General features: G+C 40.8%; 1 pseudogene; it reads right to left on the bottom strand.

The window, feature by feature from the left end:
• Positions 1 to 17893: 17893 nt before the first annotated feature.
• LOC133246145 (E3 ubiquitin-protein ligase RBX1-like) lies at positions 17894 to 18402 on the bottom strand (annotated as a pseudogene).
• Positions 18403 to 23569: the final 5167 nt, after the last annotated feature.

Here is a 23569-nt window from a genome sequence, read left to right as displayed (position 1 = left end):
CTTGGGTGAATGTGGAAAGCAGTAGCCACAAGCATTGTGGGCTTGAGTAGTTGTTACTGAATACATGGATTCATTAAACAAAGATAGAGACTGTCTCATCATGATTAACCACCAAATTCAAGGCAAACTATAACACTCAGAGGACATCCTAGGCAGCATTAAGGAAACACTAATCTATTATCAAAATAAAAACACTGTGAAGTATCAGGTACGGAACAGTGAAGCTTTAGTGAATGTTGATTTCAGAGCCTGGAACTCTAGTTCAGAAGAAAAGGACCCTGAGAATTGGGTCTGGGATATCTGAGTAGATGTTGCTGTGAATCTTGAACTTTTAAATCACTTTAAGCTTTCTGGTCTGTAAATGGTCCACTCATGCTTATTAAAAAAAACAGTGCTTTCTCCCTTGCTTGAAGCTTATGGAGAAATCACAAGTGAAATAATTACCTTAAAAAACAATATTTGTCTTGGATCTCCCCCAACCTTACCATCCCCCTTACTGACTGATATGCAAATCAGGTCCCCAGGAGGAGCAATTTTGAAAGTCCACAGCATGTATAGTCAGTAGAATTTACATAGTCCTTCCCTGTGGCCATTTATCTAGACAACCATGCATTTAACAAAAGGGATAATTTACACACTTTTCAGGAATTTTTGGACACCCTAGATAGAGTCTTGACTCAGGAAACACATTCTATGCAATACACCAGTAAACAGCAAGAATACATGTTTATTTACAGATGGAATAGATAGTAGATTTTCTTGTTATTACTATCAGCAATAAATAATATTAGGTACAATTCATTGAACAACTACTATGTACCAAGAATATTCACCTTTGCTCTCTCATTTAATCCCAATGACAACCTTGTGAAGTGAATGGCTTCACCATCTTATAGAGAGGGAAACTGAGGCTCAGAGATCTGAGATAAATGTCCCATCTTCATGAATCTTATGAGAGGTGAAGTCAGAATTTCAGCCTAGTCTGCTGACTGTGAAACCAGTACTGTTTCTGTCACACTAAATTGTATCCTGGTTGCAAAGATTTGTGGTCCAGTCACCTTGGAGAAAACACTTGGCTCCCAGCAAGTGGACTTAAGAAAATATGCTTTTTCTTTCATGTTTTTGAAGACAGAATCAGTCATAAAGGGCATTCCTTGAAGACCTTCTGCTTTGAAGTGATAAAAGCTAGATTGAGGGAAGGCTCACAGGCCCCTGATCTGGGCTCACCCCTGCCCTTGGAGCCAGGAAATGTGATTTCTTCTGCCATTCCTTTCACTTACTGCACTTGCTCTGCTTCTTGGGTCTCCAGTGATTTTTTTTTTCCTTAAGAAAAGAAGATAGCTTGGGTTAATTTCAAGTTCTCCACAATTTATCTGTACTGAGCTGGAAGAGTGTTGAGTGGGAAAGGGTTTCATTGTCCACGAGGGCCTCACAGCTCTTCAACACCCACCACTTCTGCCTCATGTCAAAGGAAAGCAAATAGGTTTATTAAATAGCTGTCAAACTGAATGAGCAAGCACCGAGAACACACAGAAGGGAGATTGGATTAGAGGTAGAGGACATGCCACACTAAACAAGGGCACAGATTTATGGCCTTGGCCGTGCGGCCTAAGAAATGATGCCGAGGTAGATATGTATGAGGGGGCAGGTGGGGCCAAGGAAGCGAATGGTGAGGTACAGAGGGAAAGGCTGAGGCGTAACATGCTTCCAGAAAGCCCATGCTTTTCCTTCCAGCGCTCAGAACACTGGAAAGTGCAGCCTCTGATTTTCCAGCCTCTCCAGTATTGGGTAGACCAAGAAGATTAGAATTAGTATCGAGTACGTCAGTTTTAGTATCTGTTATATTACCTGTGTTACTTTCAAGCAGGTTTATATTGAGTTTCATGTTATTTGAAACTTATGCATCAGGTAGTGAATATTGATCACTTTTTTTGAAATCTTGAAGAGTCTGTATATGAGGTAAAGGAGTTCAGAGTTTAACTATGGGGAATTACAACTCTCTTTGAGTAGGAGGATGATTTATGAATGTCTTAGATTTGTTTTCTTTATTTAGAAAACAATCATCTTACAAAATGACAAACTAGACGAATATCCACCTGAGTGGTTATTGCAGCCATCCAAGTATAGAGAAGTGATATTCTGAAAGGAGATGAATTAAGGTAGAAATAAACTCTCATTTGAGACATGTTGCTAGGATAGAATTGGTGAAAGCCTATGATTAGAATTCTTGTATTTATATTAGAAATACCCAGGTGTTCATTTAAATAAAATGGGTCTTTATTATAAGAGTACAGTTGTATCTGACAGGACCTAGGACAAGGGAACTAGGACTCGAGAGGTTACAGTTGGTGCTCTTTGTCTCTCCTCTTCCCTGCTTTTCCCTCATCTTCATCATCTCCTTTCTGTATCTAAATATTGACTTCCTCTGCATTCCTGTGTTCCAGGGAAGAAAGCAGGTAGCTTCTGAGTTAATACGGCCCTCTTTCTTTCTCTCCCATTTAAAATTCCCATTGAGGGGACTCTGCTTGGCCCAGCTAGGATGAATGCTCACCCCGGAGCCAATCAGACATGACCCCAGGAAGAGGGAACAGTGGGGGCAGGGAGTTCACTTGTGCCGGCTTCCTCTCCGGATCCTGGAAGGGAATTGTGAAGTGCTTTAGCCTAGTGGGTGTCCATCCTCTCCAAACTCGGTGCCACTGGACGTGGACCAGAGTGAGCTGGAAAGGCAGAGGGACAGTCGGTGATGATAGCATGGCTCCTGGTCTGAGTAACTGAGAGAATGTAGCACTATTTCTCTGGATGAGAGTTTAAGGTTCCTACAATATACTGAACTGTGGACATTTTTAATATAGAGCAGTATGAGCTGGAGAGAAGCAGCCCAAGATTGCTATCACTGACCATGGCATTTTGACTTCACCCACGTTTGAAGTGATCTGGAGATCTTTTCAATCCCAGTGAAATATAAGTTTGAATAGAGACAAGGCCAGTTTGGGGGCAATCGGCATCTGTAAGATTAAGGAAAACCTGAGGCTTAGGGGACTTCCTTTGTGTTGTTGTTCAGTCGCTCAGTCGTGTCCAACTCTTGGACACAAAGGATGAAATGTTGGATGGTATCACTGACTCAGTGGACATGAATTTGAGCAAACTCTGGGAAACAGTGAAGGACAGGGAAGCCTGGCGAGCTGCAGTCCCTGGGATTGCAAAGAGTTGGACACGACTGAGTGAATGAACAATAAATCACCGGTAGTACCAGGCTTTTCTGGCCTTCACTATCTCCTGGAGCTTGCTCAAACTCATGCCCATTGAGTCAGTGATGCCATCCAACCATCTCACCTCTGTCATCCCCTTTTCCTCCTGCACTCAATCTTTCCCAGCATCAGGGTCTTTTCCAGTGAGTCGGCTCTTCACATCAGCTGGCTTTCCATCAGGGACTTCCTAGGACCTTCCAAGAGTAGAGTGACCCTTTGGCCCCAGAACTTTTATCCACAGACCAGACTGGAGTGTGGGGAAGGCAGGGCAGAGTCTATGGCTGCTCTGGCTACTCACATGCTACCTGTTGGCTTTATGCTTTGGAGAACAAGGAGCTGTTAGCCACACCTGGGCTATTATCAGTTTATGAGTGATAATAAGGAAAGTGGAGAGCTAGGCCCCAGGGTTGGGGTAGCGGGGGTAAGAGTGGGTTACACATTCTATTTCTCTAACACTCATAGCAGAAATTACTAATTGACCAAGGAGTTATTTTTCATAGAGTTAAGAGAGAGTCCTTGTCATTGGAGAGCTTCAGACAGCCTGTCAGTTCATTAGTACATATGATTAGCAGAGTCGGTCACCCTGACATAGGCAATGGCTGGAAGGGGGAAACAAGTGAGTTTGGGCCCAGCATGGCTGGTTCACACATTTTGTAGAAAACTAAAAGGTTTGTGGCAACAATAAGCATGACTCCAACACAAAGTTCTGGCTTCCATGTGAAGGTACCTTAACCTTCTAACCCGTGTTGGTAGAGTGATGCAGATTTTACAAAGGGCTCTTTCACAGAATTTAATTTCACCCTCATAGTAACTCTACTGGGCTAGTGCAAACTCAGTGAACTTATAGATGAAAGGACTGGCACCTGAAAATGTGAAAGGTTATCTTCAAGTTCAGCCAGGTGGGACCAGCTCTCTTGTTTCACCTAGAACTGGACAGTCTGACCGCTGGTTAGTGTAGTTTTACTGCTCCTGACTATAGTTTAATTCGAGACAACATTCTTCTGGTGATTTGCCTAGCAAAGATAATTTTTCTCAAGTTATATGTCAGGTGATATTCCTTTAGAGTCTTGGTTCTCCAAGTCTGGTGTGCAGATCAGCAATATCAGTGTCCACTGGGAATTCATCACAAATGCAGAATCTTTGGCCCCACGCCAGACCTCCTGAGTTGGAATCTGCTTCTTAATAAGACCCCTAGCTGATTCACGTGCACAGTAAATTTTGAGAAGTGCTGCTGAAGAAGACTCTAGTCCTTTCAAATGCTCCACTGTGGCAAAAGGGATTCTACAGGAAAAAAAAGTTTGAGAAACACTGAGTCTATTTTATTCTTTTTATGCATTAGTATATTAAAGGCTTGGGGAAAGTCCTAAAATAAAGAAAATTTAACTTTTCTTAGCTCCGTGTTTTCCAAATTTGGATGTTCATGGACTGTTTGTATGAGTAACATGTATCAATATACCATGGATTTACTGTTCAACAAAATTTGAGACATGCTGCCACAGAATAAGACTGGATAAAACCATAACTGCTTTTATTTGTGTAGTGAAAAATAGTTTAAAGAATACACCATCAAAAATTGATCTGGTAACCAACTGTTTACATTATCTTCAAGTGATGATAGCACTGCTATTTTAAGGGTACCAATATGGGAAAATGGAAAAAAAAAACAAAACAGATATTCAAGAAAGGGAAAACAAAAGCGATCTATGAGAAAAAATGGGTAGCAATTTGACGTGGGCAGATATGTTTGACCAAGAGAATAATGGATGAAAGCATAAAAATTTGTTTCATTAAATGATCACAGTTTTCTGCATCATAGTCTTCCATATAATGGGAAACATTATAAAATAGGATAAGGGCCTATTTTTTGTCACATATGTGATCTCATTTATTTATTTTTTTTATTTATTTTTATTTTTTTTTTATGTGATCTCATTTAATCTTTGCAATAATTCTGTGAGATATGTATTGTTATCCTATTTTACAAGTGAAGAAACTGAGGCTGAGAAAGATTTGGTCATTTCCCAAGGGTCACATGGCTGGTGAGCATGATTTCAACAGCATATTTGGTGACTTAGAAGCCCAGGCTCTTTAACCTTTATATAGTTTGGCACAGAAAACAGTGAGAAGTCTGGGCCTCTGGAGGACTGGGCCTGATCTCAGTCTGGAGTCCTCAGGAAAGGGTGCAGGGGAGCTGTTGTTCAGGCTGCCAGTCCCTCGTGATCGACACACTTAGCACCAGCTTTGGGTGTCTGTCTGTGTTCCTGCAGGGGCTGCTCTCGGATCTGGTACATCACACCCAACAATCTGTCTCCTACACTTCAGCTTCCCCCTGGAGCTCCCACCCGCCACCCCTCAGATTAATAGAAAGAAGCTGCCATAGCCAGGCAGCCAGCCACTCCCACCTGAACGTGACCAAGTAAAATAGATTATTGAACAAAGAAATGAACAGAAAGAATTGAGGGGCTGAGGAGGCAGAGGGACAGCAGCAGCTAAGTTGCCTGTTTCTAAACAACTGCTGTTGAAATAATTGATTGCGGGAAAAGCCAGACTCGGTTTGGTCTAGTTTAGTGATCACTAACTCAACTACCTAATTTTCAGGGAAAACATTTGTCTCCAGTAAATAAAAACAGAATAAACAGTGAGACTTGTATGCTGCATTTCAGAGAACTTCAGTCACAGGGCAGATGAGCAAAAGGAGACAGCTGGGGAAATCTGGACTTGGGTGAGCACATGTGACGGACAGCGAGAACGATAACAGTAACAACCAACATCAAGTTGTTGGTGATATTATTGATAAAGTAACCCATTTAGGTGTCAGATTAAGGTGACAAGCATCATTATTATCCCCATTTTATAGATGATAAAACCGAGGCCCTGAAACTTCACTGATTTGTGCTTAAAGTTACATAACCAGCAGGCGACAAACACTTAGAAGACAGGTTCTTCACCCAATCCTGCCCTGCTGTGGTTTTCTTACTGGGAAAATGAGAGGGTGCTATCAGATTCCTCTTTGCCACACATTTGTCATTTTCTTAATACCTTCGAACTTTTTGCCCAATTCTCATACAATTAATACTACTATTTTTTTAGAACTTTTTGTAAACCAACTTTCTGGGGGAAAAGTCTAAGTGTCTATTAAAAAGGAAACATATCAAAATGTAGATTGAAAACTAATATCTCTTAGCTAGAAGATAAAAAATAAATATTTGAAAAAGATTACTGAGTCTGAGGCATAGTCCTATTTCTCCTTGTTAAAAAGAGAGGTTAACCAGTGTTATAGATATGTTAGGACCTATTAGATTCCATCCATAATTTTCCTCCTGGATATAATCAGAAGTATTGAAAGAGAGCAGGAAAAGCCTTGCTTATGATTGCACTTGGGGAATCGCTACATTGCCCATTTCTCAAGTCTTTCTCCAATATCACAAAATTGAAACAGCACGGCAGAATGCTGGGACTCAGAAGCCTAAAGAGCCTTAAGTCGGTGGTGAGGCTTCTTTGGCTCTGATGGGCCCTGACTCAGGTTATTTGTGTGCTGATCATGCAGAGGGAAATGGTGAGGGCATCTTCTTTACCCAGTCAAGAGGAATCTCCTAGCAGAGTGGTCCAAGCTCCAAAGCGTCCAGGCAGTCTTATGGCAGAAGTCTGTGACCACACATCCAGCATGCCTCTTCTTTCAGGCACATGAAGGGACCACACTTCACCACTCACACTTTGACAAAAGCCATGACCCTTTGACTTGCTTTGGCCAATGAAGCGTGAGGAGAAATGATATAAAATCATTTCCTGGTGGAAGCATTTAGGAGCTAGTGTATGCTCTCTCTTTGACTGCTACGGTGAATACTGGGACCTCTTGTGGAGATAGCAGAGATAAGGTGGTGAAGCCTCCATCAGCCTGGGTCCCCAAGTGATCACTGTATACAGCAAGGCCTCACACCATCCTAGCTCTCTACTGACTCACAAGAGCATTCATATTGTTTTAAGCCACTATAACTTTACAGTCCTTTGAGGTTAAAGCATAGGCCAGCCTATTCTGACTGATAAAGGGACAGAGCTCTTATTCTTACCACCAGGGCTACAGATCTAGGCCCTGATCATCTGGTGAGCTCTTCTCTGAGCTGGAAGTCCCCTCTTTGGCCATTATTTCTGCCTGTTTATTATCAGCGAACTTGGAAATCTTCAGATGCTTCTGGTATCATCTGTAGCCACAGTTCTGGAAACTCTGCAGATAATGCTCTTACCAAGCCTTGGTATCCTGAGCCCCCAGGGGTATAGTCCCTGGGTACTCATTCTTTTTTTTTTTTTTTTTAACTTTTTATTTGGTATTGGATTATAGCTGATTAACAATATTGTGATGGTTTCAGGTGAACAGTGAAGGGACTCAGCCATACATATATGTGTATTCCTTCTCCCCCAAACTCCTCTCTCATCCTGGGTTCTTATTCTTGACCCTTCACCATAATCAACAATGTTTCTGTAAAATGAGACTGATGCTCCCTGGCTCTGTGTTAACCTCAGTTAAGTGTGCCCCAGAAGCAAAAGTTCTTGGGCACCAAGGATTTTCGCATTTAGAGATAAAGTTCTTTGGATTCACACATGCAACCTCTTCCCTCAGATGCAAACTCACCAGGCTGGCTGGGTCATTTCTTCCATGCTGTGTTCCATGTCTTCAGCCTCTATCAGGGCCCTTCCCTCTCAACAGACATGTTATATGTGTCAAACCAGAAAGATCTTTCCCCCTGAAGTCTCCTCATCAGCTGCGAAGAAACAGTGGGCGCTAATGGACATGAAGGGAGTATCTGAGTGTCTGCACTGGCCCATCCAGGGCACTCTGTATGTGGTGGCCTTTAGAGTTTCTATGTTCAGTTCAGTTCAGTCGCTCAGTCATGTCCAACTCTTTGCGACCCCATGAATCGCAGCACGCCAGGCCTCCCTGTCCATCACCAACTCCCGGAGTTCACACTGACTCACGTCCATTGAGTCAGTGATGCCATCCAGCCATCTCATCCTCTGTCGTCCCCTTCTCCTCCTGCCCCCAATCCCTCCCAGCATCAGAGTCTTTTCCAATGAGTCAACCCTTTGCATGAGGTGGCCAAAGTACTGGAGTTTCAGCTTTAGCATCATTCCTTCCAAAGAAATCCCAGGGCTGATCTCCTTCAGAATGGACTGGTTGGATCTCTTTGCAGTCCAAGGGACTCTCAAAAGTCTTCTCCAACACCACAGTTCAAAAGCATCATACATGGGGTCTAATTTTTCCTCATAGACTGTAGGCTCCCCAAAGGAAAGAAATAGTTCTTGATTATGTCTGCACCTGTCTAATTATCTATTTCTTCATGACAAGCCTCCTCAAACTAAGTGGTACAAAACAAAAACCATTTTGTTATGCTCATGGATTCTGGAGATCATAAATTCAATTGGCACTCTAGGATATCAAGAACCCTACTTGCAAGCTAACATGCCACAGTTTTGAGGGTGCAAGCACAAAATATGAGACTTCTAGACCGGAGACAAATGACTTTATTGCTCACAGCAATAACAGTATTTTGAGTATCAGTATTTTCTCATGTCAGTTCCCTGAAACCCAATTCCCACAGGGAATGGGATGAGGTGACACCTGCACACACAATGGGTAACATTACAGGACAGGAGCCCTAAGCTTAGGGAAGCTGAATCATTTATAGTAGGAAGTAATGCCTGACATAAACTCCAGAGGAAGGTATTTTCTTTACAATATAGGCTTCTGTTTGTTTTCCAAGTCTGCAAGAAAATCTGCCCTTTGTTTCAGAGGCAAGTACAAGTCTTTCTCCTGTATTGAAAGATGGTCTGGAACAAGGGCAATCTGTGCTTCTCCTTACAAGACATGCAGAAATCCTGGCGATCCAGGGAGAGTTGTCTCCCAACGTGGCAGTGGCTTTTTTCTGCACCAAAGTGTCTAGAGCCTCAGCTGCGAAGACTCACATGGCTGGGGGCTGGAATTATGCAGAAACCTCTTCATGCACGTGTCTCATGGCTGAACAGACTTAAAAACTGTCCTCAGCTGGGACTGTTAACTGCTACTACCCTCTGTATGGGTTGGGATTCTCACATCATGGCAGCTGGATACAGAAAGGGAATATTGTAAGAGGGCATGTGGAAAACAATTGAATGAAGAGAACCCAGAGGGAAACTGTGTAGTATTTCCCAACTGGCCTCAAGAGTCATGCAGCTTTGCTTTGCCACCTTCTCTTAGTTATAAGCAAGTCATTGGGGCAGCCCAGATGCAACAGGAGGGTAATTAACCAAGGTCACACTGGAGAAGAGCAGTGAGATGGAATACTGTGGTGGTTGTCCTTGGAAAGTAGGCCCATGGAGTGTAGTGCCAACCCAAATGCCACAGTTCATGCTTAGTGTAGTGGAAAGAAACCAGCCTAAGATCTACAGGGCTCTGTTTCAGTTTCCGTTGTACCAATAAACTACCTGGCCATGACCTTGGGCAAGTCCCTTACCTAAGTGAGCCCCTGAGATCCTGGTTCCCTGGGAGAGCACCTGGAGCATAAAAGGAACCTGTCCTTGCTTCACTAGGTTATTGTGAAAGTCATGTGAAAGTGCTCTGAGGGTCCTGGATGTGCCAGACAAATAGGCAAGGGGTTCTAAGGATTATCTCATATGTGGCTGTCCAGGAGGTACAGTGTCTGCAGACCATCTGCATTGGAGGCTCTCTTGGAGCCTTACTGGATAAGAGGCACAAAGCTTCAAAATAAATAATGTAACCAAAGACCTTTAATGCTTATAATCAAGTTACCCATGAAGAGGAGGGGTAGCACCTGGCTTTCTTGCCCTCTAAAGGCTAGAGAACAATAAAAGGATTAAACATACTGTGAATTAGCTTCTGGGGTGTTCCTAAGTAGGAGCCTCCTGTACCTAGTCAAAAGAAAATGAAGAGAAAGAGAGAATGAGAGTGGCAGGTAGGATTGTGGAGGGAGATGCAAAGAGCAGAATGGATAACTGACCCTGAATGATAGAGACCCATATCCCACTGCTGAGTACAGTTGCCAACTACAGGAGACTTAGGAATGGGTGCATGCAACTTCCTGGGCCCTCAATGTCCACACCTTAGAACTGATTGTGGGGAACTGAGGGGGAAATATTTTTAGTTTAGAACATCTGTTGCATAGTAAAGTTGTTGAGCATTTACTATGAGTAGAAATTTCATAAATCTGGGAGCTGAATATTATTATTATAAAAGAAGAAACCAGGGTGCAGAGAAGAGAAGCAGATTGCCTAGACTGCATGGCCTGGAAGGGATAAAAGCACAACTTAAACTGAAGACTATTTGGCTCCAAAGCCCAGCCTTCTCCATCGTTTCCTTATTTCTTTGCCTCTTAGCAGGGGTAAAAGTAGGAGTGTGTGAGGGTAGAAACTGGAGTAAGAAGAGGTCATCCAAGCTGTGCCAGAAAAGGATTTGTTGCCATGAGGCATTCTGCCATGTCCCCAGCATCAGCCTGATACTTTTGCAGAGTACGAGTCAAGGGATAGGCAGAGGGAAAGCTGCCTGGTCAAGTAAGTGAGTAGTTGCTGTATTTTCAAAGCTTGAGGCTGATTCATTCTGGGCAAAGTGCTGCCTCTGGAGCACCTCTGGTCTCAGTTTACTCTTCTTGATGTGTGCCATTCTACTCTTTTTATAGCTTGGTTTAGAGAGTGTTTGTTGAGTGCTTGTTATGTGCAAGACACTTGCCTGCCTCTGGGGATGCCATGATGAATATAATTTCCTTGCCCTGGATAAGCACTCAATTTAATGGGAGAAACAGATCATTTTTATTCAGACTGATTAATGCTCTTATAGAGGGAAAAGCATAAGAATACATCCAGGCTCACCAGGGGTAGCAAGAGTCAAGGAAGGCTTCTTGGAGAATTTAATGGCTGAGTTGAGTCTTCAAGGACAGTAGATGAAAAGCAAGGGCAGCATGATCAAAGTTATGGTGCATGGGAAATAGTTTTGAATCAACCACTGCTAGACTAGTGTACATTATGATTTCTTTCCTTCTGTCACTTAAAATGCCTTTAGTTTTAGGTGGTATAATACCCAACTCAAACAGGCTTAAACAATAAGTGGACAACTAAACAGTTGTAGGATTGAAAGGGGGCCATAACTACAGAAAGAATAGAGACTTTTAAAATCTTTAAAAGCCTTAAGAAAAATTTAAATGAAGTCCTCAACTTTTGAGAAAATATAAATTAAGAAAATTGACAATGAAATAGAAAATCTGTATATACCATGAACTCCTTAAAGAACTAAACCAATAGACATAAATCTCTTTGGCAAAAAGGACATAACATGGTGCAGCTGGAAAGTTTTACAGAACTTACAAGAAACATGTAACTCTTACACAAACTGATAATCTTCTAATTAGTGGAGACAAATCTTTTAATTTCCTCCCTAAATTTAGGAAAACATATGATAAAATTTAACAGCCATTAGTGCTATGAAACCCTTAGCAAACCATACATTAAAGAGAATTTCCTTAACCTCTCAAAAACCAAGGACATCTGTTATACTTGATGGTGAAACAGACATATTCATGTGAAGTCAGGCACAAACAAGGAGGCCTATTATTACCTCTCCTAGTCTACATTGTACTGGATGTTCTAGCCAATGCAATAGGACAAGGGAGGAAAATTAAAGGTATAAGGAATGAATGAAAGAGACAAATTACTGTTGTTTACAGATTAAATGAAGAAGGCAATGGCACCCCACTCCAGTACTCTTGCCTGGAAAATCCCATGGACGGAGGAGCCTGGAAGGCTGCAGTCCATGGGGTTGCTGAGGGTTGAACACGACTGAGCGACCTCACTTTCACTTTTCACTTTCATGCATTGGAGAAGGAAAGGGCAACCCACTCCAGTGTTCTTGCCTGGAGAATCCCAGGGACGGGGGAGGCTGGTGGGCTGCCGTCTATGGGGTCGCACAGAGTCAGACACGACTGAAGTGACTTAGCAGCATAGATTAAATAGAAAACAAATGAGCAGAAGATCTAAATGGACATTTCTCCAAAGAAGACATGCAGGTGGCCAATAAGCACACGAAAAGATGCTCATGATAGCTAATTATCAGAGAAGTGCAAATCAAAATTACAATGAAGTACCACCTCCCACCAGACAGAATGGCCATCGTTAAAAGGCTACAAATAATAAATATTGGAGAGAGTAAGAACCCTTTTACACTGTTGGTGGGAATGTAAATTGGTATAGCCACTATGGAAAACATGTAGGTTCCTCAAAAGACTAAAAATAGAGTTGCTATATGATCCAGCAATTCCACTCCTGGTCATATACCCAGACAAAACTATAATTTGAAAAGATACATGCACCCCTATGTTCATAACAGCAATATTCACAATAATCAAGACATGGAAAAAGCTTAAATATCCGTTGATAGATGACTAAAGAAATGAAGATAAAGAAATCTATTCTTAATGAATAGATAAATAAATATAAATATATATATTTAACTCATCCATAAGAAAAAAATGAACTCATTCATAAGTTACTACTCATCCACAAGAAAGAATGAACTAATGCCATTTGCAGTAACATGAGTGGACCTGAGATTATCATGCTAAGTGAAATAAATCAGAAAGAGAACGAAAAATACCATATAATATCATTTGTATGTAGAATCTAAAATATGACACAAATGAATATATCTACAAAAAAGAAACAGACTGACAGACATAGAGGACAGACTTGTGGTTGCCAAGGGTGAGGGAAGTCAGGGAGGAAACGATTAGGAGATTAGGATTAGCAGAGGCAAACTAGTATATCAGTTCAGTTCAATCACTCAGTCATGCCCAACTGTTTGTGATCCCATGGACTGCAGCAAGCCAGGCCTCCCTGTCCATCACCAACTCCCAGAGTTTACTCAAACTCATGTCCATTGAGTTGGATGGTGATGCCATCCAACCATCTCATCCTCTGTTGTCCCCTTCTCCTCCTGCCTTCAGTCTTTCCCAGCATCAGGGTCTTTTCAAATGAGTCAGCTCTTCACATCAGGTGGCCAAATTGTTGGAGTTTCAGCTTCAACATCAGTTCTTTCAGTGAACACTCAGCACAGATCTCCTTTAGGATGGACTGGTTGGATCTCCTTGCAGTCCAAGGAACTCTCAAGAGTTCTCCAACACTGCAGTTGAAAAGCATCAATTCTGCAGCGCTCAGCTTTCTTTATAGTCCAACTCTCACATCCATACATGACCACTGGAAAAACCATAGCCTTGACGATCTGGACCTTTTGGCAAAGTAATGTGTCTACTTTTTAATATGCTGCCTAGGTTGGTCATAACTTTCCTTCCAAGGAGTAAGCGTCTTTTAATTTCATGGCTGCGATCACCATCTGCAGTGATTTTGGAGCCCAAAAAAATAAAGTCTGACACTGTTTCCACTGTTTGCCCCTCTATTTACCATGAAGTGATGGGACCGGATGCCATGATCTTAATTTTCTGAATATTGACTTTTAAACCAACTTTTTTACTCTCCTCTTTCACTTTTATCAAGAGGCTCTTTAGTTCTTCACTTTCTGCCATAAGGGTGGTGTCATCTGCATATCTGAGGTTATTGATATTTCTCCCAGCAATCTTGATTCCAGCTTGTGCTTCATCCAGCCCAGCATTTCTCATGATGTACTCTACATAGAAGTTAAATAAGCAGGGTGACAGTATACAGCCTTGACGTACTCCTTTTCCTATTTGGAATCAGTCTGTTGTTCCATGTCCAGTTCTAACTGTTGCTTCCTGACCTGCATACAGATTTCTCAAGAGGCAGGTCAGGTGGTCTGGTATTCCCATCTCTTTCAGAATTTTCCATAGTTTGTTGTGATCTACACAGTCAAAGGCTTTGGCATAGTACATAAAGCAGAGACAGATGATTTTCTGGAACTCTCTTGCTTTTTCGATGATCTAGTGGATGCCTGCAATTTTATCTCTGGTTCCTCTGCCTTTTCTAAAACCAGCTTGAACATCTGGAAGTTCACAGTTCACATATTGCTGAAGCCTGGCTTGGAGAATTTTGAGCATCACTTTACTAGCGTGTGAGATGAGTGCAATTGTGCGGTAGTTTGAGCATGCTTTGGCATTGCCTTTCTTTGGGATTGGAATGAAAACTGACCTTTTCCAGTCCTGTGGCCACTGCTGAGTTTTCCAAGTTTGCTGGCATATTGAGTGCAGCACTTTCCCAGCATCATCTTTCAGGATTTGAAATAGCTCAACTGGAATTCCATCACCTCCACTAGCTTTGTTCATTGAGATGCTTCCTAAGGCCCACTTGACTTCACATTCCAGGATGTCTGGCTCTAGGTGAGTGATCAGACCATCGTGATTATCTGGGTCATGAAGATCTTTTTTGTACAGTTCTTCTGTGTATTCTTGCCACCTCTTCTTAATATCTTCTGCTTCTGTTAGGTCCATACCATTTCTGTCCTTTATCGAGCCCATCTTTGCATGAAATGTTCCCTTGGTATCTCTAATTATCTTGAAGAGTTCTCTAGTCTTTCCCATTCTATTGTTTTCCCTATTTCTTTGCACTGATCACTGAGGAAGGCTTTCTTATCTCTCCTTGCTATTCTTTGGAGCTCTGCATTCAAATGGGTATATCTTTCCTTTTCTCCTTTGCTTTTTGCTTCTCTTCTTTTCACAGCTATTTCTTCCTCAGACAGCCATTTTGCTTTTTTTGCATTTCTTTTTCTTGGGAATGGTCTTGATCTCTGTCTCCTATACAATGTCACGAACCTCCGTCCATAGTTCATCAGGCACTCTGTCTATCAGATCTACTTCTTACTTACCTTAAATCTACTTCTTACTTCCACTGTATAATCATAAGGGATTTCATTTAGGTCATGCTTGAATGGTCTAGTGGTTTTCCCTACTTTCTTCAATTTAAGTCTGAATTTGGCAATAAGGAGTTCATGATCGGAGCCACAGTTAGCTCCCGGTCTTGTTTTTGCTGACTGTATAGAGCTTCTCCATATAGGATGTATTATAGCAACCAAAAATGTATTATAGCAACAAAATTTTAATGTGGCCAGAAGTAAATCTAACAAAAGTTATGAAAATCTTCTATAAAGAAAATATAAACTAGTATATAGGATGGATAAACAACCAGATCTCACTGTATAGCAGAGGGAACTATAGTCAATATCCTGTGGTAAACCATAATGGAAAGGAATATGCGAAGAATCTGTAACTGAGTCATTTTGCTATATAGCAGATATTAACATAACATTGTAAATCAACTATACTTCAATAAGATTATAAAAAGAAGAAAACAAAAAAGAGCTACAAATAAACTATTTGAACTAAGCTTTTAACAAAACCACTTGATATAAGATCAACATAAATTAATAAACAATATCCCAATATACTTAAAACAACAAATTAGAAAATATACTAGAAAATATATTATAGCAACAAAATTATAATGCGGCCAGAAGTAAACCTAACAAAAGATATGAAAATCTTCTATAAAGAAAATATAAAACATTATTGGATGACATGAAAAATAGCTCAGATAAATGAAGAAGTATGCCATCTCTATGGACAAGAAGAATCAATATCATAAAAATGTAAAATTTCCCTCATGTTAATGTATTACTTCAATTAAATTCCAAGCAAAACACCCAGTATATGTATTTTTGCCATAACCTGCCAGTAGAATCTAAAGGTATTAAAAATAAAAGCCTTGAATATTCAGGCATTTTTGAAGATGAAGAAAGCATATGAATTTTCTTTAAAGAGATATCAAGACTTATTATAAAACTATCATAATTAATAGTGTGGTATTTGTATAGATTATGCTAGCAAACCATAAACACGCATCCACAAGTCCCTGTAAACTTTGTCTGTGAAAGATGTAGCATTACGAATCACTGGAGAACAGATATTCTATTCAGTGAATATTGCTGGGCCAGTTAGTTAGCCATACAAAAAGAAATTGGATCTTTACCTCAGATAATACACAAAAATTAACTCTAGGTAAATTAAAGAACTAAATGCAAATAGTGAAACATTTAGGAAAAAAATGAAGAAAAAATTTAACAGTTATAGAAAAGAATTTCTTAAAATACAATAAACTAAAACTATTTTTTAAAGTTTAATAAATTTCACTGATTAAAATATTTCTGTATGGAGAAATATACCATAAATATAACTAACAGATATTATATTTATAAAGGGAAATAGGAATGAGAAATGATACTTGTCGGTATACAACCTTCAGAAGATTAGTATACAAATCATATTAAAAACTCCTAAAAGTAATAATTGCAAGACAAACAACTCAGTAGAAAAATAGGCAAAGAATATTAATTTCCTTTAGTGTCCTTTTTCCCTATTCCATTTAATAACAGGATTTCTGGAGTTTACATATATAATTGACTGTGCTGAGGACTATATTTTCTAGCTTCCTTGTAGCTAAGTATGTCCAGATGACTAAACCTTGGCCAATCATGTTAATGGAAGCAATGTGTCCATTCTAGTCATACATTTTGAGAAGGCCATTGTTTGCCAATGACTTCTGCCCTGTTTCTGTTTCTCAGGTGCTAGAATGCAGACTTAGTTGAAGTCTGTGAGTCATCTGGTGAACTAAGACCAAACCCTAGAGAATGGCATGGTAACAAAGTAGAAGGAATTTGGATTCCTGGGTTACTTCCTAGAGCAGAATTGCCTACCTAGCCTGATCTGCCCACCCATTCCTGCCTTATTATGCAAGAGAACAATGAATTTCTTTGATATTTGAGCCCCTGAATTTGGAGATCTTTGGTTTTTTTTTTTTTTAACATAAATATTTTTATTCAAAGTTAGTTTTTCAAAACAAAAGTTAGAAGAGTGGTACCGTTTTACATTTTTGCAAATCTTTTTTATATCTGACTTAGCAGAAGACAGCTGGATTCGCTGCTCTGCGTCTTCATTCAATACATTGCTTTGGTTGAAGGAAAAAAAGAAAAACTGGCCTTTTACAGACATGCAGCCAGAAAAGGAACTTCGTGAACCTCCTGAAAGTGTTTCCATTACTCCTGCAAGTCCTCAGCACACACTTTGAGAATCACTGCAGTAAATTAACCCTCCTCTTAACGACTAAGAGATTGAAGTAGTGTTAGAACTGGCAGTTCCATCCACGGCCAAGGCATTTTAAACAAATTACAAAGGGTGGTGGTGGAGAAGGGAAACCTGAATTCTCCCTTTAACTCTAAATGACACTGATTTCCAATTTGAGTTCACACATTACTCCACTGCCAGCCAAGATAACATATTAATTTTTTTTCAAGTTAACTTTTCTAAACTAAACTGAGAAAGCGACACGTCATACACAAAGTTAACACCTGTACAGCGTTCTCACAGTTTATAAGGCCTCTTTCTGTGCCCAGATGATCCTGTTTAGTCCTTGGCAGCCACTTCACGGAGGAGGAAGAGTTCAGAGCAGAGAGACCACTCGCCCAAGATCACCATCAGCAGCCAGGCTGTGGACCAGGCTTCCTCGAGACCAAGCGACGTGCTCGCAGGACGATCCTGCTTTGGCTCTGATGAACATCTCACTTTCAAAACCTGGCCTTCCACCCTAGAAAGGGGCGGGAGGGCTCTTTACTTGCATTCACTTTTTGCACATACACAAGAGACAGCGTCTGTTCTAGAATCCAACTGGATTTTATTTGACACAGAATACAGTATGGCTTGCCGGAATAGCAAACTGAAAAGACAAAGCAGAAGAGACACGGTTCTATCTAATTTATAATTAAGTAACAGGAGGGCAAGTCATTCAGTGGATAACAAAAAAACAGTTGAGCTTGATCGAAGAATTCTCTTTTTCTAGTGCCCATACGTTTGGAATTCCCACTCTCTGTTGTCCAACGGACACACCTGCCGTGTTTTGAGCCAGCGAGAGATGCAGTGGAAGTGAAAAGCATGGTTACAGACGCCCCACGCCACGGTGCACTCTTCAGAAGTAGCGGACATTCTATGCAAAGATCCATAATGTGGTTCCTGCAGACGGCACAGTTATCAACCACAATATCCCAGGCCCAGAGGGCTACTGCATTCTACTTTTTCACTTCAAAGCGCTTCTTGCCCGCGCCGCTGTTGGTGCCGCTCGGGGTATCCACACCCTTCGCTGCCGCCATTTTGGAAACCCACCTGGAGATCTTTGTTACACCAGTTTTACTTATATTCCAACTAATGTAGCCAGGAGTAGGAAATTGAATGATACACAAATATGTATATTAAATATAATAGGAGATTGAAATAAATAATATAAAAATACATATTGTGTTGTTCAGTCACCAGTCATGTCTATTTGTAACCCCATGAACTGCAGTATGCCAGGCCTCCGTGCCCCTCACTGTCTCCCAGAGTCTGCACAAGTTCGTATTCATTGCATCAGTGATGCCATCCAGCCATCTCATCCTCTGACACCTTCTTCTCCTTCTGCCCTCAGTCTTTCCCAGCATTAGGAACTTTTCCAATGAGTTAGCTGTTTGCATCAGATGGCCAAAATACTGGAGCTTCAGGTTCAGCATCAGTCCTTCCAGTGAATATTCAAGGTTGATCTCCTTTAAAGATTGATTGGTTTGAACTCCTTGCTATCCAAGGGACTTTCAGGAGTCTTCTCCAGCATTGATTCTTTGGCATTCTGCCTTCTTTATGGTCCAGCTCTCACAACTGTATGTGATCACTGGGAAGACCATAGCCTTGACTGTATGGCCCTTTGTTGGCAGAGTAATGTCTCTGTTTTTCAACACACTGTCTAGGTTTGTCATTGCTTTCCTGCTAAGAAGCAGCTGTCTTCTGATTTCATGGCTGCAGTCACCATCCGCAGTGATTTTGGAGCCCAAGAAGAGGAAATCTGTCACTACTTCACCTTTACCCCTTCTATTTGCCATGCAGTAATGGGGCTGGATGCCATGCTGCTGCTGCTGCTAAGTCACTTCAGTCGTGTCTGACTCTGTGCGACCCCATAGACGGCAGCCCACCAGGCTCCCCGTCCCTGGGATTCTCCAAGCAAGAACACTGGAGTGGGTTGCCATTTCCTTCTCCAAAGCATGAAAGTGAAAAGTGAAAGTGAAGTTGCTTAGTCGTATGCAACTCTTAGCGACTCCATGAACTGCAGCCTTCCAGGCTCTTCTGTCCATGGGATTTTCCAGGCAAGAATACTGGAGTGGGGTGCCATTGCCTTCTCCGTGGATGCCATGATCTTGGTTTTTTTAATATTTAGTCTTAAGCTGGCTCTTTCAAGTCTCCTCCTTAACCCTCATTAAGAGACTCTTTAGTTCCTCTTCTCTTTCTGCCATTAGAATGGTATCATCCACATATTTGAGGTTGTTGATACCTATACAAATATGTATATTATTATTTAAATAAATATTTATTTTTTATAACATCCTAAAATAGAGTACTACTGTTGGGAAAAACACGATAAAGGATATTAATGTTAAACACCCACCCAAATCCACATGTTGAAGTCCTAAGCTCCAGTGCCTCCGAATGCAACCTTGTTTGAAAATAAAGTCAGGGCAGAAGTGATTGGTTAAGTTAAAATGAGGTCTATTTAGGGTGGGCCCTAATCCAACATGACTGTTGTCTAATTTCCCTATTAGTCACTTGGCTGGTGTCTAGTTAGACACAAACATAAAGATGAACAGAGGGAGATGATATGAAGGGACACAGTCATCTATAAGCCAAGGAGAAGACCTGGGACAGATGCTTCCTCACAGCCCTCAGAAGGAACCAACTTTGCCAGCATCTTCATTTTGGAATTCCAGCTTCCAGAATTGTGAGACAATCAATTTCTGCTGTTTAAGCCACCCCATTTACAGTGCTCACCTGTGGCAGCCCTAGCAAACTAATCCACCTGTGTGTGTTCAGCTTCTCAGCTGTGTCCAACTCTTTATGATCCTGTGGACTATAGCTTGCCAGGCTCCTCTGTCTGTGGGATTCTCCAGGCAAAGATACTGAAGTGGGTAGCCATTTCCTACTCCAGGGGATCTTCCCGAACCAGGGACTGAATCCCTGTCTCTTGCATCTCCTGCACTGTAAGTGGATTCTTTACCTGCTGAACCACTGGGGAAGTCCAGACTAACCTATCTGTGACTCAACGATTCCTTGTATAGGTGTATGTCTACAGAAACTCTCACAAGAGCATACCAGAAGTTACACAGAAGGATGAAGCATTGCAACAATGAAATATTGGATATTCATCAATAAGAAAGTAAATATTATACATAAAGTATATTAACATAGTGGAAAACTCTACCACAGAACAACGATAGCATCACAATAGGGATTAAAATATGTAAAAATTTTAAAGTTCACATCCAAAATTATTGTTAAATAAAATTTTAAAACAAAATAAAATACAGGTTGAGAAAAAGTATTTGTGAAATAAGACAGCAAATGGATTTTTATTCTTTTTGCTATGAAGAGTTTTTATAAACAATGACAAAAAGGTAAGTACTTCCATACAAGGGACAAGACACAGCAGCACTTTGAAGAAAAATGTAAATAACAAATAAATGTAGGAAAAAATATTCATTATCACTAAAAACAAACAAATACAATCTTACATCAGCAGAAACCAAAAAGATTTAAAATCTTAACTTTGCAAAGATTAGTAGCCCACCAAACTCCTCTGTGCATGAGATTTTCCAGGTAAGAATAGTGGAGTGGGTTGCCATTTCCTTCTCCGGGAGACCTTCCCAGTCTAGGGATCGAACCCACAGCTCCTGCTGAGTCTCCTGCATTGCAGGTGGATTCTTTACCACTGAGCCACCAGGAAAGCCCATTCCCAAGTGGCTCACTGGTAAAGAATCTGTCTGCCAACACAGGAGACGTAGGTTTGTATCTGAGTATGCAAAGATGAGATATTAATCAATGCCAGTGAAATGTGAGGTCAACTTATTTGAAGGACAGTTTTACAGTGTTAAAAACAACTAAAATGTGGAAACCTTTTTGTCCTCCAATATGAATATATCTTAAAATAATAAGGTAACTCAAAGAGGTAATCACCCTTGTTCATAATTACCATGAAGTTGTCAATGCAGACTAATCAGAAACAGCTTTTAAATGGCTAGTATATTAAAAAAATGTTTTTAATTGAAAGAAATTGCTTAATAGAATTTTGTGGTTTTCTGTCATACATCAACAAGAATCAGCCATAGGGACACCCATGTCCCCTCCCTCCTGAATCTCCCTCCCATCTCCCTCTCCATCCCACCCTTCAGCCTGTTACAGAGTCTCTGTTTGAGTTCCCTGAGTCATACAGCAAATTCCCATTGGCTATCTCTTTTATATATGGTATCATAAATTTCCATGTTACTCTCTCCATATGTCTCCCCTTCCCCCTCTTCCCCTTATAGGTCTGTTCTCTATGTCTGTTTCTCCCATGGCTGCCCTGAAAATAAATTCATCAGTGCCATCTTTTTAGATTCTGTATATATGTATCAGTATACGATATTTATATTTCTCTTTCTGACTTACTTCACTCTATATAATAGGCTCTAGTTTCGTCCACCTCATTAGAACTGATTCAAATGTGTTCCTTTTTACAGCTGAGTAGTATTCCATTGTATGTATATACCACAGCTTCTTTATCATTCATCTGTTGATGGACATCTAGGTTGCTTCCATGTTCTAGCTATTGTAAATAGTGCTGCAATAAACACGGGTACATGTGTCCTTTTCAATTTTGGTTTCCTCAGGGTATATGCCAAGGAGTGGGAATGCTGGATCATATGATGGTTTTATTCCTAGCTTGTTAAGGAATCTCCATACTGTTTTCCATAGTGGCTATATCAGTTTACATTCCCACCAGCAATGCAAGATGTTCCCTTTTCTCCACACCCTCTCCAGCATTTATTGTTTGTAGACTTTTTGATGATGGCCATTCTGACCGGTATGAGGTGGTATCTCATTGTAGTTTTGATTTGCCTTCCTCTAGTAATGAGTGATGTTGAGCACCTTTTCATGTGCTTGTTAGCCATCTGTATGTCTTCTTTAGAGAAATGTCTTCCCATGGTTAGTATATTTTTAATCTAAATAAATACTGATGCATCCTTAAACTATCCAGTATTGCTATTTATCGTTCCCAATATATTTTTTCTATTTTTTCAAAGGAAGCATATAAGGCACTAATCAGTTTATAGGGTAGGGTCTTCACTGGAGGATGAGGAACTTTTGGTGACAAACATAACAGCCTGGCTTAGCACAGTGAAGGGGCACCTGTGTCCTCCAGACACGGAAGTGGGTGGGGGGCCACCCTTCAGTCAATTGCAGAGGGAGAACTACTCCCTTGGTTTGACAGAGGGGTCCTTTTACCTGGCAGATATGCTCTGCATGGAGAAAGGACTGGGGTGAACCAATTTAGTTGGGGCTAAAACGTTGATTTTTAGTTTTTTCAGTATATTTGAAGCATTTCAAAATTGAAAGAGCTTTAAAGGCGCTATAACAGAAAGGCTCCAATTTTAAATAACAACTCAAAACTTCAAAAGCTAGTAATAAACTTTATAAGCTAAGTGTAAGATCTCTATGAGGAAAACCAGAACACCTAGCAAGAAGCTTAAAAGAAGATGGTCAAAATGAAATCTGAGGCTGAAGCCTGACATATAAAATAGATGCTAATATTTGTTGAGCAAACAGATAACAGACTCCGTTTATCTGGCACGAATTTATGCCAGACACCCCACAAAGTGCTTCTTACACATTGTCCCAGTTAATCCTCTAATGCTCCAGCAAAGCATGGGTTACCAGAATCCCTGTTTTACATAAGAGGACACCATGGAAGACTGAGGTTCTCTGTTTAAGATCAGAGAACCAGGAAGTCCTGGTTTGTAGCTCAGGAATGCCTGGCTCCAGAACTAGGATCTTCACCCCACTGTAAAACCTGTCTCATTTAAGTGGGGTGGAGTCCTGCCTCTTGACACCCTCATAGACCCTAGGAATAAGGAACTATATCTGCTAAGATAGGAAAACAGTACAGCTCTGTAAAAACTTGGTTGATTCAATGTTTCTTGTATTCTGTTCTGTATCATCTAATTTTTTAATTTTAAATTGCAACCAGTGTCTTTAGTGCTAACCAGTGTAGAGGTGGCAGAAAGAAACAGGTGAAAGGATCTCAAGGGAAAGATGAGATAGCAGTAAAGAGAGGGTGCTCCATCCTCCTATAGGGACTGCTTCTGGGGCTAATCCTTGAAGGCTTTGTGGTTCAGTTTTGTAAGTGATTTCCTGCCCCCAAAAGAGGGTTAGAAACTCTGGAATCCAACTCCCTGAGATTCAAGTCTCATTTCTTCCTCTTGGTAGATGTATGAACTC

Source organism: Bos javanicus, chromosome 4 (genome assembly GCF_032452875.1).
Source record: "Bos javanicus breed banteng chromosome 4, ARS-OSU_banteng_1.0, whole genome shotgun sequence".
NCBI lineage: Eukaryota > Metazoa > Chordata > Mammalia > Artiodactyla > Bovidae > Bos > Bos javanicus.
The sequence above is the reverse complement of the archived record's forward strand: the minus strand, read 5'-3'. Positions and strand labels throughout refer to the sequence as shown.